This window comes from Ptychodera flava, chromosome 6, assembly GCF_041260155.1.
Source record: "Ptychodera flava strain L36383 chromosome 6, AS_Pfla_20210202, whole genome shotgun sequence".
NCBI lineage: Eukaryota > Metazoa > Hemichordata > Enteropneusta > Ptychoderidae > Ptychodera > Ptychodera flava.
This window is the reverse complement of record NC_091933.1, coordinates 23,725,641-23,746,813: the sequence shown is the minus strand read 5'-3', so window position 1 is coordinate 23,746,813 and position 21,173 is coordinate 23,725,641. Positions and strand designations below refer to the sequence as shown.

Sequence of the window (21,173 nt, the reverse complement as noted above, 5' to 3'; positions counted from 1 at the left end):
TCATTTCATTGTGCCTTTGATATTTTAAAACGGTCACGGATTTTGAAACTTGATCAAACGCAACTGCTTCTCAAAGTCAATCGAATGAATCCATGCAACTTACGAATGCGTGACAGGAAATGACACACATGGCTTCAACGTCATGTGGACGTACACGGATCTCAAAATGGCTAAACTTGGCTCGGATACGCAACGACCTGAGCACGCGAAGTACCATACTTTTTGCATCTGATATTTGTCTCAACCAATCATACGATTTTAGCCAGATCTGATCGAAATCACTTTTCCTGACCTTCTGATCCTTACAAGTACGAGACATTGGCGGCAATGGCAGTTGACAATAGCATAGATGCTTTGACTGAGTGTCCGCTGACAAAAATGCAACACCGAGCCTTCGAGTGTACCGTGTCCGTTGTATGAAATGGACGGTGTCTGTACGGTACGGTCGGCAGCTTAACACATTTCAAGCTTTTTGAATTGAAGTCTTAGCCAGTGTTCATCGGCACTACGGCCGTTTCACACTTGAAAAGCTTGCTGAAATAAGAGCGTGACAAAATCGCCGCTGAGAAACATAGGTCTTCAACCACATTTACTAAAGAGTATCGGCGCCGGCGGATATGAAACAGGATCGGGCGAAAAAAATAAAGGATCGGGGCCGTTGGGGCCTGGGGGAGAACATTGAGGATTGCATGCAGTCGCAAAACAAACCGACAGATGTGTGAACGGTCCCTCTTTATTACACGCCGTTGTCAGTTGCTGTCATTTTTATTCAATAGGCTTTCAGATATTGTTCGGACAACTGACTGTGAAAACAGTTTAGGCGACAGAAAACAAAGGTGGGCGGGCAAGATTAAAGGCGGGCGGGCGAGATTAAAGGTGGGCGGCGACAAAAAGAAGCCGGGTGCACCGCCCGTCAAAAACCCCTTGTGGAGAACACTGCTACGGTATTAAAATGTTATATTCAAATGAGTGATAAAAGTGCTTCTAAATTTTCACATCAGCAATATCTGCTGAAAGCTCTTCAGGTCAGTGAGATCTTCATCTTCAGACAACTTACTGTGGTGTGAGTCTGTTCGTCTCCTGGATGGCTGATTACTTTCAGCAGTGATTCCATCATCCCACATGCAACCAAGCTTCTCCACCTGAGGTAAGTGGAAACAGTATGCCATTACGTTTTTAAATTTCTCTCCCTCCAAATTGTACGACTCATGGCTAGTATACCAGGTTACTCTAACTACGCTTTCAGGTAGAATGCACTCGGGGACAGATATTCAGACTCTCAAACGTTTACAATTCTTTTCTGATCTACCACTTGTGGGGGTTCATTTTGAAGCACTTTGAGTAGGAAAAACTTTCAGTCTTAGTTTTTGACATAAAATTTATTTTTTTCCACAGAGTTAACACAGAGATGGCATCCATTTTGAATTTCAAGTATCAGTAAATCTTTGGTACTCTATTTTTCTAGTACCAAAATTTGCACAGTGACCCCCGATTTTTGTCTTGATTTTGAAAGTAAATGGTTGAAATATTCCTTTCGAAAAATCTGAGTGAAAGTTTAAGTCTTACTTTGAGGTGCATACTACCTTTATAATATGTTTATCGCAAATTGCTTTCATTAATTTTGACATCTGACCCTTTGAGGTATATTTCAAATGAACAAGTAGTGAAACAAATTTTATATTTGGTAATTGCTGGAAATAGATGGCAAATTTTCACTTTGCACAATAATACACAAACAGCAATATCACATATTATCTATATTGTTGTCATTTCCCTTCACCCGGTACATTCTGCTATCTGTGACTGCATTTGCAATGTAAGGCCTAATCATGCCTGGTATTGATTTCACAGAGCTTGTGGAAATACATAGATGTGAATAGAATGCCCTCGCTTGCTTCAAACTAGAGAGTTCATTGAATTAAAATTATACATTTACAGTACCTGATTCATAACTTGCAAGATGATAAAGAAACGAGAACAAGGCTGTAGCAAAAGGCTGAGGAAAAGGATCTACTTTAGGATCTGAAAAGTAATGAGAATATTTACAGTTCATACATGATCAAACAAATATATTACTTAATATATAATATAGAAAATTCAAAAATCTCAAATATACGATTCAGAGAAATATATTCAAACAAATAGAGCAGAAAAGATGCTATGGCATACCTATCATTCCTTGAATACATCTTCTGACTAAGACAGGCAGAAAACCGTGGTAGGAGGATGCACCAGTGGCATCTATGATAGTGTTCAACCTGCTATTCAGAAAGATAGGAACAGCTGTTAGATTTCATACATATAACATCAAATTACAGTTTGTTTACACACCGGAAATAAACAAGGTACAGTTTCTCTGAAAATTATGTGATATCGTAGCAATACCTACAGGATGGACTTTAAGATTTCTGGACGGGGAAGGGCAAGGTCACCATGCCAACAGGCAATTTTTTCTCAGCCCAAAATTGGGTAAACCATTGGGGTGGGGGTTGCATAGCATGCATGCTCATTTTTCCCGTATGTACACATTTATTACAACTGAATGACCTTCATGTGTATATGGTTGCAAAATCTTTAATGGCAATTTTCGCTCCACAGATCCCACCGCATAACCATCCCTCTAAAGATGTAATGTTTGACCTCAAAACATCTGGTATTTCATTCGTCATATATGCCTAGGTGTGGAAGGAAAATGTTATAATGGAAATTATCATGAAGAAAAGGCCCATTCCCATGTAACTGAATGAAAATGTTTGAAAATTTCAAAAAGTTGGACACGATGTGGCTCATTCAGAATTTGAAGTGATATTTATGACCTTGTTTACTCATCTGTGGCAGGACCCTTTGTGATCTGTGGGTGGGGCTGCACAAACATAATAAGCATGAATACTCTGGCAGGTTGACTTCAAGTCTTCCATGAATAATTTATGATTAGAAGCAAACATAGGTCAAAGCAAGTAATACAAGTACTTTAAAATACTTCAGTTATCAAATAGTAGAAAATATTAAGTGACCATGAATACACTCAGGAAGATTAAAGTATTTTTTCCTTATATCTGTGTACAGAGATAGATTACATGTAATCAGATAGTTCTCGGTTTCCACTTTATGTGAAGACTGAAAAGGAAAGACTTACTTTGGATTTCTTTCCAGATGAATAATTGATGTTAATGTTTTAAGCGATGCTGCTTTGATTTCCTGCAAAGAAAACATGCTATGGTTACTTCCTCATTTTTGTGGAAATCACATTTCTTTAAACAGTGAAAGTAATGGTCTTCACTTATTTATAATATGTCAAAGTTTGTTGAAATGAAAAAATCATACTTATAAGACATGAAACTACCTATTTGTGATCACTTTTAACACCAAATAATAGATATCATGGTGGATTAATCTTTCCTTTCTGGATGTAATTAACAAATTACAAGAGAACCCTGAAAAGTCAAGTATGCTTGAAAATAAATTTAAAGATGAAGTACCAAATGCTTACCATTAGTTTGTTGTTTTTCAATTCCAACACATCTACTAATTCTTCAATTAAACCATTATACAGCAATGTGTTTGATACATCTTGAATTGCACTAGAATATACTAACAGATAAAAGCAAATATATTTGTCAAATATGTAATATCTGTTTTTTACATTTAGGAAATTGGCAATTCAAATATCACTTCAAGCATGAGATAATAGTATTCTTTTTTTGCAAAGCGCAGTTTTGATGAGTTTTGATGAGTTTTGATGATTGTTTCAGTATGCAAATGATACGATACATAATACATGATACAGTGAGGAACACGAAATAGTGAATATTGACAAATTGCTTGAAGGACATGAAGTTTTACATGTAATTATCCCCTCCCTCTGAGAAAACTGATATGTTTACTTTCATTCACTATTTTACATTGTTATTGTATATTTTACTAAAATGTTTGTCTAATAGTCATGTATTTTTACTTAGCATCTCTTATCACACCTTTAATGAACATTTACTCACTATACAAATAATTCACTTCTTACCGTATTAAATTATTAGTTTATTTGAATGGCATCAATAAAAGCTGCTGAAAATGGTGGCAGTAGCTTGTAGATAAAAGTACCATTGTGTTTACTTGGTCAGAGAACATTTACATCATCTTTCACGGCACATGATTTTCAAAGAATCCTCCTCCTACCTTGTACTTTCTTTGTAATATTCTCAAACAGCACTAATGCTGATATTGCTTCAATATTCACAGATTTTAATTAGTAACAGTGATGTGTTCTTTCTTTGCATTTTATTTACTCAAGTGTGATGTTAACTGTATCAACGCCCATGCCATTACAGGTGTATGCTATTCTTTCTCACTGCAATAGATCTGTAGTGTATGTGAAACAAACAACATGGTGATGAGATACTTGAAGCTGCTACAGAGATGTGAAACTGAAAATGCATCTTCGAGTGCATGAATAATTGTCTCATGTTTGTGAGACACCTACCCAAAATTGACAGTGCCTGAAGTCTGGCTTGAACACTGAGAAGTCGCTTCTCCCGGTTTGAAAATCCATGAGCCAGTCTTATATGTGTAAATAATGCCACCTTCAAATGAAATACAGTAAAGTTTTTGTCAAATAATTGATATAATGTAAATATCGTTGTAAACACTACTCATACTTTTACTCACAATTTGATACTGTGTATGATTTACACAAGTTTCAGAATCCTACAAGTGAAACAACTTTACAGTCTGACATATACACAATCTGAGAGTGAAAATAATTCTTGTATTAATACCTGTTTGTCTTTGGGAACATTGTAGGTCTTAATCAGATCTTCCATGATTAGAGCTGGAGACTCAGCAACCTGTAGATAAAGAAACAAACAAACAAGAAAATAAAGACACAAACAAGAAAATAAACAAACAGATAAATGAATAAATAATAACAGCAGCCGGTATGCAAATCTTCAGATCTACTCATCACAGGTACCAGAGGTAAAGAACATAAGATGAGTAAACCCACCGTTGCTATTTTATTAAGTCACATATCTCGATGATTGTACCCATCATTTGTCACACAAATTCTGGTGCATTATGGTTTTCAGTTCTGCAGACCTTAACACTGAAACTGGTCCATCTATTACAATGTGAATAATCATCATAACAGGCTGTGTGATTACTTTTGAAAAGAGCATCAAATATTACTTTGCTTCAACTTGGGTTCTTACCTTATCTACATTTTCTACATGAATTACTGACACTGTATTGCCAGCAGTCTTCTTAGACGACTTGCTGTCTTTAACCTCACTGTAGAATTCAAAATGAAGTGTTGTGGCACTGACAGGAAACTCCTGAAATGAAGCAAGTACATGCAAACTTTCACTGAGTGAATGCATGAGCAACTTCTGTAACTACTGTTAAAATGAAGAGATGGAAGCTAAGTTTGATAGGAACCTAAATGGATCCGCAAACTTTCATGATTTTATACCTGAACACTGCTAGCAGCACAAATAAAGGGTAGTGGAAATTCTGCAAACTGACTTATGAATGATACTGGAAGTGATGAAAATAAAGCTTATCCTACACAAACTGTCAATTCAGAAAATTCTCTCAAGACTTCTTGGAAGAATGACTATTTATACCATCCATTAACTACAACTAACATTCCACATGACATTTTCTAAAGTATTAGTAATCAGAATAGCTTACAAAGCCAAAAGAATGGTTTAGGACCCTTTCATTCTCAATAATATGCACATGGACTTCGTAATGCTGCATTTATACAAAGTGGATTTTGACAAAATTATGATAACAAATGGTCTTGGCTTTACTGAAGACATAGCAACTTTTGTTCAACACTGTAAAGGAAAACCTACCTGGTGCGGAAGATCTTGGCAGCACTGTGCCAATCCAAAACCATTATCTTTTCCGCCCCAACTTTCTGCTAAATAAGTTAACCTACTAAGCAAGGCTGCTCTCTTGTCTGCTGCTAGCTTGATTATGAAATTTGACCTTTTACTGTGAATAGAAAAATATATTCCCATATTCAAGCCTTGTATACCATGCAACGTGTATGTTTTTGATTAATGATATTTCTGTGCTGGTGAAAGCTTTCTGGTGAGAGCTTTCATTTTCTGTATGGCTTGCAAAGATACATGAACAGTCATGGAAATACAGTAGTCAAGTATCTCACTTTTATCTCTCTTGAATACAACTATTTTGCAGAGAAGGGCATCAAAAATAGCCATGTGTTATAACATATAAAGAAGACCAAATATCGTTGGTAATAAAAAGTCACTGTACGAAAGTACCTATGAGGATTAAAGTTGCATTCAATACTGATTCCTTTGATGTCATGCCAGGCTCAAAGAAAGCAAATGACATCTATTTGAGGTGATGTTGGAAACCTGAAGTGAATTAATTTCGCAGAAAGATAACTGTGTATTTTCTGATGGATTGGAAAACAATGAAATTGTAAACAGACAGTCTATGTTGACTCTGTCCTTACAAAACCTAGTAAACCCTACACTCCTTAGATTTGTTTTCATCAGTTATTTAATCAAGAGTTATGTATTGTTGCATGCTTCTTAACATACCCTCCATATAGTTTGTTTGTATACAGCAGACTTTCCATACATTATGATGTAGATGTGACATGTTCAGCTTACCTGAATACATACACCAAATGAGCACCGCCAAAACTGTGAGCATATCAGATGAAGACAGGAGAGTTGTCAGGTGCTGTTTGAAAAACAAAAAGAAGTCTTTTAAGGATCAATTCATGTATAAAATGTAAAAGTTCAACCATTGTTAAACTTAACAAAAGTATAACTGTGGAAACAAGACATTTCTAATCACATCGACAATACAGACCACAGACATGTTACAAATTGACTCTTACCTCCATTGAATTGTACAGGTGCCTTGAAAAGCTGTGCTCGATAAGCAAGGCAGTGAAGTACAGCATACTATGAAGTAATTGTTTTAACTGAAAGAAAAACACAAAACAGGTTGATTTAGCATCAAAACTTAGTAGACTTTGTAGCACCATGACTTGTCAACAGCCTGTTACATAATACATTATCATCTCCTAAGATATTACAAAACTGTATCAATGTATTAAGGCCATCGTCTGGGCTAATGTCGGTCAAAATGCTCAAAAAATCTAATTTTATTTTTTTCCTTCATTGTCACCCTCGACATGTATACTTTCAAATAAGCTATATCATTCTTCAAAAAATATTAACTAAAATCGAGAAAAAATCGCGTTTTTTTCCCACTGACCCCTGTTCAAATTTTATTTAGTCTAATTATATATTCAAAACAGGTAAATTGCTATTTTTGGTTGCCTAAAAACTTTGTTGAGTTATGGCATCATGTATGAAGTAGTGACCATTTGCTTGCTTATTGAAGCAGCTTTTTCAGAGGTAAAAATATGGCGTTGTGGAAATTGTGAGTTTGAGACTAATTGCAGTCTAAAAAAGCCAGATCAATGAGTAATCGGAAGAAATTTGCAACAAATGATTCTGTTTTATATTTTGTGTGGATATTACTGTAAGGCATATGAAGATTTTCATTCAGGTATAGCAATTAAACCAGAAAACAAACCATATTAGACGTTATGGTGTCCATATACATAACAAGTAAAGAATCTCACATGAATTTCATTATCATGCTGATTATAAATCAATGTTTTTTTGATAATTAACAGTTCATTTTTCACTTAGAAAGCAATTACAACCAGGCTTTTGTAAATAGAATTCTAACTGACAATTTAAACTTGTCCAATACCCTATTTTGAGGTCGTAAACTTTGCATGAAGTATGAGTATCACCTTTATGTTGTAAACATTTCAATCCAATACTCCTAACAATTGTGTTTTGTACTGCATTCGTTTCTTGTGGCAGTAATAACTCTTGAAAGAATGGTTGGAATGCAATGAAAATCAGCCAACATATGTGAAATTAAATACTTTACAAAATAAACTTCAAAAAACAAGGTCATCCAATCATGTCATAGTAGAAACTTGACGGAAAGTTGTGAAATTTATTAATTTTTCAATCTTACCGAGATGACTATGATTTAATTTATATTGACATCTTATACAGTCATAGATTTAGGTTTATATTGTAATACATATACATCTGAATGCTACAGAAAAAATTCGGTTGTTGTATGACTTTTCGTTCAATAGATATCTTTGCCACAAATTTCCTCATATTTTTAACCCTGAAATTGTCGCCATGGCAATTGAATGTCCGGTTTTCCCCCTGCACTGCATTTTACCATCTACTGCAACAAAAAGATGACAAACTCTGAAAACAAGGTACTACACGGTTAGTGTTTTAAAATAGCCCAGACAATAGCCTTAACATAAATGATAGTGTTCAATATCAATGGCTGGTTTTCCAGGCTGTTCACATCAAGGAACAAAGGAAAGACATAAGTACATATGGGATGAAAACAAGTTTTTTCCAGAAGGAACTGTTGCCCACCATGGATAGCTATGGGCTGTCATGTTGATTCAGCGGGTAGATGTCCAAACAGGAAGTGGATTTTTGAGAAATTCTTGTCTGGTGTTGAAGCAGCTGAAATTTGCTAGTCACACCATGACACCATGTAATGGAGGTTCAAACAAATCTTGGTGAAGCACCAACTCTAATAACTGGCACTGAAAGAACTGACCTACTTTCAACAATAATGTGAAAGCAAAACAGGATGGACCATATTTGTGTACAACATCTGTAATTTTCCTTTTGATTTTTGAAAGACATTTCTCTTTAAGGTTTGAAGCATTACTTATCAAGTATATTCTTCACCTTAAATTTGATATGATCCACCAAACCTTAAAATTTGAGACGACAGAATTTCAAACTTAAAAATTTCAACATTGCTTGAAAGTAGATGATGGGTGTAATAAAACAATTAATTTCTCCCTTTTTATTCAAGTCATCAAATTTGGATGTTTAGCAGCAATTTCCCTACTATAAAATGTTTCCTTTACTGAAAATCACAATTTTTGACTTACACTTAGACATAACGTACAGGCTTTTGCTTATGTTTTGAGCTTGGGTAAGCTACTTAATTATTCATTATGACATAACATTCCTTATCCTTACTTTTTGATTTTCAGGAACATCACAGGGTAGAACCCAGTTGACTTCAGAAGCAGTTTTACAGGATGCTTCCAGGATGGCATCAAACTTGTCCAGTATATCAATCCAATGATATAGTTCGCACTGCAATGATTGTAATCATCAGGCATTAGTATGGGTAACTTGATGAGGAACTGTATGCCTTGTTTGAACATGTTGCATTTTATCGTGACGGTGTTTAAATATTTTCAAGTGAGCATAATATGACTAAGATACAAAATATCTTGGAGAAAGAGCTGCTTTCTCACAGACAGCCTAAAAATTTGACTAGTGTCATAAGGTCATTTCTCAAATGCTGGATTGTGTAAATTTTTCATTTTAAACAGCGATATGCCTAGAAAAATTACCAACTTTGCAAAAAATGTTTTGTAAAATTGCCATGACCAGAAGTAGCTAAATTAAAACATAAATCATACTGCCCCATCAGGATACATACACACTGCTTTTCATTGAACTTTCACTATGTGTGTATGAAACTGGGAGTGACTGCACAAAAGAACAGGCAATTGAAAGTTCAAGCTTGCTTTCACAGGATATAATGGCAAATCTGTATTGTTTGGTAGCTGCAAATTTTGAAGAGAGAACTTGACACACTTGACCACCATTCAATGGTACTGTGCTTCAAGTTGAATAATGGTGTGAACATACCAGAAATATTTAGAAGAAATTACATAAAGATTCACTTTTTCTTACGCTCAGAGAGCTTTGAAATTAGAACATTCTGGCAGAGATAGTAGTACGGCCACAAATTCATTCAGAAGGTTTTACTGTGACCATCTGTTTTCCTCATTTGCACATTAGTCATTTCACTGCCTTCGCTCAAAGAAAGTTGTAGATTACGGGCAGTTTTAGCAAATACTGAAGTCAAAGTGTGAATACTGTCTGAGTATAGAATGTTGACTATTTTGATTCCATTTATGATTAATTTTTCTCACTTGTATATTACTCATTTGATCACTTAATTTTGGATTATCTCCAATTCGCATCAAAACAGGAATATTTCCACCAAGTTTAAAATTCCAAAGGCTAGCAGTCTGAGTTTGCAATTATTGACAATTTTTTTATGTTAAGTTTCATAAGTATCAGTCATTTTTTTAACTTTGATTTGTACAAACATGCATCTAAATGCCACTAACAACACTTAAACAAATTAATAAAGACACAGAAATGGAACTTTTGTTGGTGCAGAGTTTTAGACCATTTTTAGCATTTATTTTGTTAATTTGCAGAATACTCACCTTATTGACTTGGTTTGCACACACTTAACCCTTTTCCTGCCAAGTCCATATTTCACCACCAGGTCAAGATGGTTAAAATTAATGAAACACAATATATTCCATATGATGTATTTTAACATAATACTGTACATTTGAAGGCTGTTGAAAACATAATACTGTAAAGTTGATTTTTTTTGGACAAAAGATGCTATAACATACCAAGCCAAGTGGGTGAAAATACGTCATGTTTTGGCTCAATACCGCTTTTTACTGACTTGGCTGGTGGGGAAGTGATTACTGTCTGGCAGGAAAAGGGTTTTAAATTGAATAAAAATAGGAATATTTCTACCAAATTTCAAAGCTCCAGCGCAAGCACTGTTTGTGTATGTAATTTTGATCATTTTTCATTTTCATATTTGCTTTAATATCAGTCATTCTACAAGCTATGTTTGAACAGAAATGTATTTAAGTGATGTTAGTAATATCATTAAGCAAATGTTAACGTCAGAGACAAAGAAATTCTTAGTTTGGAATTGTTTACCATTTTTAGTATAATTTTGTCAATTTGCAAATTTATCAGGTGATCAACTTTGTCTGAGCAAACCAAAACCTGCATCAAAATAGGAAGCTTATCACAAAAGTCTTGGAGGAAGTAGTGTCTGAATTTCAGATTTTTGACCAATATTTTATTTATTTTGCTACTTTGCATAATTATCATATGATCAACTTTTACTTCGTTCATACAGGCAAAAATTGAAACGTTTCAGCGACTTTATTTGTGATTTGTAAACACAGGGGATTAATAGTTTGGGTCCGCTCGTGTCCATACTCACAAAATTAAGCCATTGTTTTGATAGTTAAGACGTCTTAATGCGCCCTCTCGAGTTCAAAAGGTGTGTATGGCCAAGCATACTGCATAACAAGATGGCTGAAACGAACAACGTCGTACTGGCTGTAAAGAATGTGAAAGAGGCTCTCCACCGAACTATCCAAAATGTTTTTGTGTCGAGTTTGTGTTTTATTCGTTTCTAAATTGTGTTCCTACATTCTTATCCGATTGTTTGTGTTAATAAAAATGTTTGTTTCGCCTCGCCATAAGCTTTCCTCACACAAACAAAACATTACCGTCCACACTAATCCAAACTTCCCTACAAATATCCGAGGCGAAACAAACATTTTTATTAACACAAACAATCGGATAAGAATGTAGGAACACATTTTAAACGAATCAAACACAAACTTAATGACTCAATCGAATATTTTTGTTCCCAATTAATAAATCATATAGACAATCTCAATTCTCGGTTTATGGCAATTTTTGTCGACTGATAAAAGTCTTTTCATCTTCAACATTCCATTCTAATTTCACCTACGGTATATAATATCCTAACCTCCTGTGACTTTCCTTCTAAACGTTGATTTGCCTTGTGCACCAAAGAGATGCTGTATTTTATGCCAAACGATGAAAAAATATGTGAAGAAATAACCATGTATCAGTCAGTACGGCAGGCGAAACCCGGACGGCCATACCGATTGGAGACAGAGCAGAGTAGATCGAAACGCAAACGGGTGTGTTATTATAGGAAAGGCGGTGATTATTTTACAGCTGAATAAAATGCTGTCTCTGGTTGTGTAAGTCTGTTGATCGAAATATATATTTTGTTCCCAGTTGATTAATCCATGGGGGATGGCAGTCTCGATCTCCCTTTATGGTTCGATATTTACTGACTCGTTCCCTCTCATTTTTGTCAATCAATGAAAGCATTTCGTCTTCCATATTCAATATTACTTTGACCGATGTTGCATCCTGACCTATACTGTCATTAGTTTTGACCAACGTACAAAGATATTGCCCATGCGTCCAGCTGATGAGATGTTTGCAAAACGGTGAAGAAATGGGGGCCCGGGAGACATCGATGTCAGTCTTTCCGGACTGTTTACATGTAGCTAATAGGGGATATCAAAGGAGATGAATCAGTTAGTTGAATAAAACATAACTTTCGGACTTATTTTATGTCAATTTTGTCAATGTCGGACTTTTGATTCAAGAGAAACCAGAATCACCTACAGAGATGTCTGTATTAAACACGACGCACAATTGGGAATAGTTTGTTATGCTACTGTCGGTCTCAGTCGTGGTGTCTCTCCCATAAAATTTCGAAGCTATAGGTCTACACTTGTCGTTTCGATTCACAGGTAGCGGTACACCGATGACCAGATATTGTACTGTTCTTAAAACTAGTCTAAGCAATTTTACGACACTGCACTATTTGCCATCGTGTCTCCCCGTGAACGTCCTTGAATCTATGGACGTGACCATTGTTTTACTGCGCCCATTAGAGTGTAAACCCCTGTTCGTTACCAGCAGAATACTTTTTAAAGTTCTGTACATCAGTGTACACTGCGTGTATAAGCCCTAAACCTAGTTTAATTCAATTATGGAAAGGTATTAAAGAATAAAGGGTCGTTACAGTTGCTAAAATTGCGAGAAAAACGGCACTTTTTACTCAAATAGTCCTATTCACAAGCTCTATTGTTTTAAATCACGTCCATGGTGTGCTGCTGATTTTCATTCTTTCGTGCAATTTCGTTCGCTTGAAGCAATTATCCTTTCATTTGACTGCTCTGTGGGACTTTCTGAATATGTGTTTTGGATAAAAAGAACTCTACAGTGAAAGACATAAACTTCGACGGTGATAGGTATACAATATCGGTTCTCGACGGTGATAGGTATACAATATCGGTTCGATGTGTGAAGATATACAGATTACAAGTTATTTTAGAAGTTCTCAAAACCAGTAAAAATAATTCTGCGCGCCACTTATTGATAATTCTTCTTGTGAACGTCCTTGAATCCGTGACCGCGACCATGTTTTCGAAGTGTTCGACGGTGGATGATCGGTAGATTAATGAAGATATATGTACTGAACTATCGTGTGATTGTTTAATAGCATGGTTAGGTAATGACGGTGTAGTCTGTAGAGGCGATACGGCGAAATTCCACGGCCCAAGGGAGCGTACATCGCATGGTTTCTTACAACGAACCATAGACAGAGCCGTCGGTTTCCATAGCTACTACGTGAAATCCGGCCTCACCGATGTCCCGGGCCGATGTCCCTGTCCTGATTCGGAGAACAACTTTCAAGCTGCGTGTTGAGGTTCATATGTCCGATTTTTTCATATTCAAAAGGCTTATTGATTTACAGAGAACGCCCGTCTTGTTTTTAGCTTTAACTTAGCGCAAGATGGCAATTGAAAATTCAAAGCCAAATAGCCAGTGGGAAAAAAATAGACGACTCGCTCTCACCAGCGGTCGAGGTCGCAATGAAAAAAAAATCGAAGTCTCTGAAATCGGTATCATTGCTCCGCCATGTTTATTGTTGGTTGTACGGCCAGTTTAAAGTCACAGACTTTCTTCAAGGTAAAGTTCATATAATTGCCATACCGCGAAGTTCCCTGTGCATTTCAATATGTCTATTTGGAAGCAAAAGCGCCACGGACATTCGATCGATGGTGATGAACTTTCTCCAGGGCGTGACATGTCACCAGTTACGAACTTACCGGTTTTCGATACGAAATATGCAATATATTATCAGCGTTGTTCACGTTGTGTTTTGAGTTTGATATGGAATATAACAGGAAAACACTAACAATTAGAGTGACGATAGAGACCATGCCCGGTACGGAAAAATTGACATCAACTACTTGCAATGAGCAGTGACCTGAAACTTCAGACTGATATATAAATGTCGACAATATAAAACATTGAAATGCCGGAGAGAGAGAGGGAGAGAGAGGTTTACGCGGTCGCGAACTGATTATACTCTAAATTTCGGATATGACTTCGGTGTAGACGATACACAGACATCGAAAATGTACACCTACTTTCCAGAAATTCGACTAATCTTATAATAAAGAGTGGAACAAATCCAAAAGTGTTGGTGGAAGTAAATCTTCAGATGTTGGTTTTCTAAAGTTAGATAATACTTACAGAAATATGGTCGTCTAGTCTTCTTTTAAAAAATATTATCTTCAACACCACGTTTCTTATGATCGGTGATGTCATTTTTTATTATTTTTACAAACTTTCAATGCATCAAACGCTATAAGGCTATCTCATCTGCCTGTCAAGGAGTTACAATATATTCCAAGGGCTGGCACACCATGTCAACTTACGTGTCGTCCGTCGAGCGGCCGGTGGCAGTCTCACAGATTGTTCCGTTTGTAATCGCGGCCACTTTGATTTTGATGTGACACCAACGTGCGTTTGAGGTTTTTTTGTTACGAAAGTTGTCGACCTCACAAAATTTCACAGTCCATGCTTTGAAGCAGTCTCAACATGGCAAACAGGTCTCGCTTAAATTTCATCCTCATCGTTCCAAATTAAATTCGACCACTAAATTATTTCGGCAGTTTTAATTTCCTATTAATACGACGTTTTTCAAATCGTAATGAATTTTTTCTGGTCGAATTGAGAGGGTTTTTGGTAGCAAGCTTATCTCTTCGTCGGACCAGTATACCGCAAGATGTAGTACTGTGTTCGGCAGCCATGGCGAAAGTGAATATTGTATATTGGTTGTTGTTTGTTTTATGTTACAAATACCTGTCGCGTGAGGGCGTTTGAAACGCTTCTGAAGCGGCTCAGTCTGTCCACACAGCGATTTGCGGATAGAGTTAATCCCTACAACGGCTCTGGTCGGGCCGACTAAACCGTCTCAAATCTGAAACGCTTCAGAACCACTTCGGAGTGTCCACACATAACTTTCTGTGTCAGTATTGGCCCAGAACCGTTTCAGAGACGTTTCAATGGCCTGTGTATGAACGGCATATTTGCCTGAACAAAATTAGATCCACAGTCTACTTAGACTACTTTTGCAAGTTTCAAAGAAACAGGTTTCACAGTTTTACATTTGTAATTTTTTACTCATTTCTGCATTTACTGTTCTCATTGGCATATTTTAGGAGCAATGGCATTAAAATCTCATAAATTTAATCTTTGACCTTAGGTACACATACACACCTAATTTCAGATTGATTAGTGCTACTGTTTCTGAGAAAACTGAGTGGACAGGCAGTTTGACATAAATACATACTGTACATACACACATATAGACAGATGATGGACATAGGACAGCTATAACTCCTAACAATGACATGAAACTCTCTCACATGCATACTTTCTTGGTTTAAAAAACCTAAAATTTGCAGCCAAAAAATTCAAATCTGCTGTTTTTCTGCTGTACTTCTTTCTGATCTTGTCAATCAAACCCAGCATAAAAATTAATATACCAAAAAGATCACTGAGTGACCTCTATCACTGTTACATACTTCATCATTTTCAAGTAAAAACGTATTCCAGCAAGGCAATGCCATCACAATGGTCTTAAATGTGGCACAAATTGCATCTCTTTATGGACGTGCAGAAAGAACGCTGAAACTCTTCATGTATCCCCTGATATCCTTGAATGGACCTCTCTTTTGTAAAGGTACATCAGGAATAACACAAATTTGGCTTCATAGACACACCGATGAAATTATAATTACTCTTATGCATTATCTACATGGCTCACTGCACTATGTAGACAGTTTGTCTGTTAATGTCATCTACACATCTATTTAGAGGTTATAAACGTCAAGCGAGGGTATTTGGTTGGAGATATAAGACCTCTGGGGTGAAAATTGGCATATTTGGGTGAAATAATCACTTTGCTTGGCTCTGTGATTATTTCCCGGCAAATATGCTCATTTTAACCCCAGAGGGCTTATATCTGCAGCCAAATACCAGAGTGCGCCATTTATAACCTCATCATAATATAAAATGATACAGTTAAATACAAGTATAAAATGTCGTTATTTACGATGTGAAGTTGGGCCGAGGGTTCAAGAGCACAGTTGATTCCATACAATACGATAATGCAACGCATCAATTACACATCAAACTTGAATAATTTTACTTAAAAAACACTCAAAAAGAAACAAAAAAATATTTTGTTTTTTTATCACTGTGGCTGTTCATACAAAGTCTTCATTTTTTGTGAGTTCATCGAGCTGCACCAGACTCAAAATTGACAAAAGCTGTATACCTGTCCAACATAATAGTGCATCAAGCTCTCATAAAGCTTATGCATGAGCTTCTGAATGTTACACGGCGCGCAGGTCTCTTGTTGAGAATATAAACCCTGGCTCCAGCCAATCAGATGGCTAGCTTCCAGCTGAGCATATTATAATGAGATTATGAAGTTACATGGCTATCTGATGAAAACGTTCTACAGAGTATGTTGGACCTTCTGAATTCCCTTATTGGCAATAGGTCATATCAAAACAAATGAACTACCTGGCTGGCAACAGGATAAACCAAAACAATGGACTCACCTTGCCATAGTTCCAAGACTTTATCTGCTTTAGTTCAACTAAAAGCTCGTCATCATTACATGCCTTGAGTTTCTCAATTAGTGCTTTGCAGTCTGCAGGCTGTGGAAATATTACAGAAGGGGGGATACACAAACATTTCAGTGTTTTTGCTTAGGTTCTCAAACTTTGGTAAATGATTGGGAACCCCAGTAACATTTCTGTTGTCCCTAAATCTGATTGCATTGATATACCAAGGGGAACGCTAATAAATGACTGGGAACCCCGATAAAATTTACCAGGGTACCGGCTTTAGCAAAAACAAGTTGCATGTTGTCGGCAAATTTACCATTTCACACAAACAGATAAAATTGCAGAATTACTGAGTATTTTCTGTGTACAAAACATGCATGATGACTGTACGAACACATTTCATCCTGAGTTTCTGCCATTTACATGTAAAATATACAATATATAAATGGACTTAAAACAGCAAATCCATGAATAACACATTACTTTATTTTACAAAGGTATTCTTGCTCATTGCCTAAATGCCAATGAGTTATTTTTTCAGGGGGCAAGTGCAAGAATCACCAAACTGTTCCAAAAATTACAGTAACAATTTTACAGTAACATTTAAATTTTTCTTCTGGATGTATGAACTACACACATAATCTCTGTGAAAATATTTATAAGACCTTATTTCAAAATTAATAGGGTATATGCTTACCACTTCTGAGACACTCTTTTTCAGTTTACTTCGATCAACCTTCATATTGTCAGAATACGATAGAAACTACATAATCTTGAGTCGAAAAGATGAACTATAGAACTCGATTACACTGTTCAAAGAAAAAAAGACATAATTTTATAAGGCAAAGAGACATACATTGTACATGTGCAATGCACCTTTATTGTCGACCAAGTAGCAAGTACTTACAGTAAAACCCTGTGTTCTTTTCACACCAAACAAAATTACAAAAACAGTGCCTAGAAGATCACTGTGGAATTGCACTGCAGTGGCATACACTATCACTATGGGTCAAGTTAGTGAAAAATCCTCATGTTTGTGCATGTCTTAGCAAGCCCAGGGCTCACTGAAAATACAAACTATCTGCTACGGGTACACTTTGATTTGTCTTCTACCTAATACCTATCATATCATTGGTCTGCAAATTGGTGCCTGTTTTACAACTATCAGAATCATGTCATTCGGTCATTTTCACCATGACTTTGTACAAATTGGTACAGACACTTAAACAACAATATTCAGCATGGCTAGAAAAGGAATGAGAACATACTACTCTAACCTGGGTATTACACACTAGAAATTTGAACTCCCGTTGGTCAATGGCACAGATTCCTCAGTATTATAAGCCATGAAAGTCAATGACACAGTTTCCAAACAAAGATTTACAAAATCACGACTAGTATTTGCATAACACTCTAAGCAACTGTAAGGTATGCCATGCTATGTCCCTTTTGGGAAATGCTACTCAAGTTTATTTGAAAAAATCCTGAATAAACTAGCAATCTGACAACTAGCTTTGAGCATAAAAATGAAACAAAGAGGGGCCATGATATAATGCAAAAGAAGTGAAAATGTATCAGACTCAACGGGGATGACTTATGAATTGCGCAATTGTTACTACAGGAAAATATGTTGGTATAGGCTGCGATCCTGAACTATGTTTAACTTTTCATAAAGGGAATCTCCTCAGGGGATGACACTTCTGCACTCAAATAGTCAATTTCTAGAAACTTCTTTGGCACTTCTATTTTTGATGATGATCCTTATGAATTTAGCCTTGTGCACATGTCCTGTAGACATCATATACATGAGTATTGTGGGGAAACTGCAAACATGAACAGTACAATTTTACATACTTAAGTATTGTGGGAAACTGCAAAAATAAATAGTATGATACATACTCCAATAGCGCTGATCGCAAATGACGTCACTGTTCTCTCTCATTAATATGCATAAATAAACATTTGTCCGCATTTTCCGCATAAACGACGAAAATAAAACCTGCGAGTGTTAGAATGGCTATTTAGCGTCACACTTATTCGTATGAATTGATGACTGAGACTAAAAGCTGCAACAACAGCCGCGCATACAACGACAAAATTTGTCCGAATTTCAGCATATTTGTCCGAAAGTCGCGCGCGTGCAGCTATATTTAGTAACAAACCCGGAATCGCGATCAACGCTATTTCAAACATTGACCCACACCTAACACCTACATGCACCCACAGTGGGCAAAAAGACCAAATAGCATAACAAAATGCAGATGTCTTGAATATGCTTGCTTTTGCCCTAAGTTAAATAGTCAGGAAAACTACAAAGTGGACAAGTACAAAATATCTGTATTTCAATGATTTACTCATGTATGACATTTTCATGTATGGTGCAAGAAGTAATTTTTTGGTTACAGGCCAAAAATGCCTAGAATACTGTGTTGCACAAAAAAATCATTGCAATTGACACAAATCTTTTGAATGTTTACTTTTTTAACTGATTTTGCATCATCTATACGGTACTTCAGCATTTTCACTGGGGCAACTATGAATGTAGAATTGAATGTAATCATGGATTTGATCAAATACTGAAATCAACTATGAATGTACATCTGAATGAGATCATGGATATGATCAAATGCTGACGTCAACTGAACAGCAATAATTCTGTAATTGGTAAAAATGGTTGAAGGTTTCTCATTTTGTTTAAAACTTTCATGAGTACTCAACTAGTCCGCACAAGTGTGAACAATAAAATTGCAAGGGTCTTTCACTGTGTCAAGTCATGGATGAGTTGCAACAAAACAGTTCTTCATATTAATGTATAAACCTATGAGGATAGCTGCAAAATTGTAGCTCTACGGTGAGGCGGTCGGTGAGTTTTGGTTTTTGCGACATCGCTCACCAGTAGAGCTACAATGCCGAAGGCCCTGTAGCATACAAAATAAGCGCGCCGCACATGGCGCGGCATTTTCATGTAAAATCCCGCATATTTACTGCATTTGGTCGTACCGATTTATCACTACTGAAGACTAAACACTATACTACACTAATCGTGTCGTTATGGGGTTTGGTATTGGCACGAACACGTCAATCGCGTTCCATCAACATTGAGAGTGTTTCTGGGGGCCGCCATTACCGGAAGTTGGTAATGGCGGCTCCAAGAAATGTTTTTGGAACGCGATCGACGTATTTGAACAAATACCAAACCCCATAAACGACAAGGTTAGAGCAGTCTACTGTTTAGTCTTCAGTAGTGATAAATCGGTACGACCAAATGCAGTAAATATATGGGATTTTACATCAAAATGCCGTGCCATGTGCAGCGTGCTTATTTTGTATGCTACAGGGCCTTCGGCATTGTAGCTCTACTGGTGAGCGATGTCGCAAAAACCAAAACTCACCAACCGCCTCACCGTAGAGCTACAATTTTGCAGCTATATTGAGGATTGCTCCTGTGTGGTAGACCTTGCTCAGCTGAATTACAAAATATTTAAATAAGATTATATACAGTTATATTATACACTCAAGAGTGTGATATATAAATGATACCGAAACAGCACTTTTACATGATAAAAATATCCATGGAATTGGAAACGTTCCTCGAAATGAGATGAAAAGAAGTATTCTACAGCTCACACTACACGGACTGGGTTTTACGTTTACGAAGTCGACGGCATTTGTTCATTGGGGCTGACTGCAAAAATACGCAATGGAGTAGAAGTATTACAGTCGTAACTTGTTTTGCTCGCCATGACAAACTCCTCTCTACATTGTACGAACGAGCAATGCCGCCATTTTTAGGTAAATAGTTCATTGGCTCGTCTGCATATCAAATCGGGGGTGATACATCGTTGACGCGATGCAATTGGAAACTAATTAAACGCGCTGAACAGTCCACATCACTTCAAATCTGATAGAAAATGATGTGAGGACGCGATAAATTACTGTTTCATTGCGAATTTTTCGCATTTGTGTGCAGACGGTAACATAAGACCTCATGCACCACCAGAATTCCGAATCATCGCGTCACGATGAAGAAAATGCTTATCTTAATTGATTTGAAACAGGATGGCCACTTCAATTTTATTTTCATGTTAGTGCAATCAGGTGATAGAATTGGATTTTGTTAAATGTACGGACATTTTATATCACAATGAAATATTGACGCGCAATGCATAAGATGAACAGATTTAGATATACTCACATGTAATGGTCGCCATTGCTGTAATAACTGCGCGAAAGAAGCCCGGATGTGAGCTACCCTCGTTCACTGTACACACGCTGACCGGTTCAAGTTTCGCTTACTGATAGTAGCAACTGCCACGTTCTCCTCGACTTTTCAATATGTTTTTTGAAACTGTTCGCAATAATGAATTTTCCTGCAGTTAACTACAAAAAATTCCAATAATTCGTGAATAGTCTGCAACCATTACTTGCAGATGTTGTCCAGGCC

General features: G+C 36.5%; 1 protein-coding gene and 1 pseudogene across 1 annotated transcript in view; both read right to left on the bottom strand.

Annotated features, from left to right (window-relative positions):
- The window catches only part of LOC139135242 (E3 ubiquitin-protein ligase HUWE1-like), a 55,293-nt gene extending 54,146 nt beyond the window's left edge, over window positions 1-1,147 (bottom strand). The window contains exon 1 of the mRNA XM_070702532.1: window positions 1,058-1,147. The gene's annotated coding sequence lies outside the window, so the exon portion shown is untranslated. The remainder of the gene's footprint in view (window positions 1-1,057) is intronic.
- LOC139134396 (E3 ubiquitin-protein ligase HUWE1-like) lies at window positions 993-21,034 on the bottom strand (annotated as a pseudogene).
- Between the last annotated feature and the right edge of the window lie 139 nt (window positions 21,035-21,173).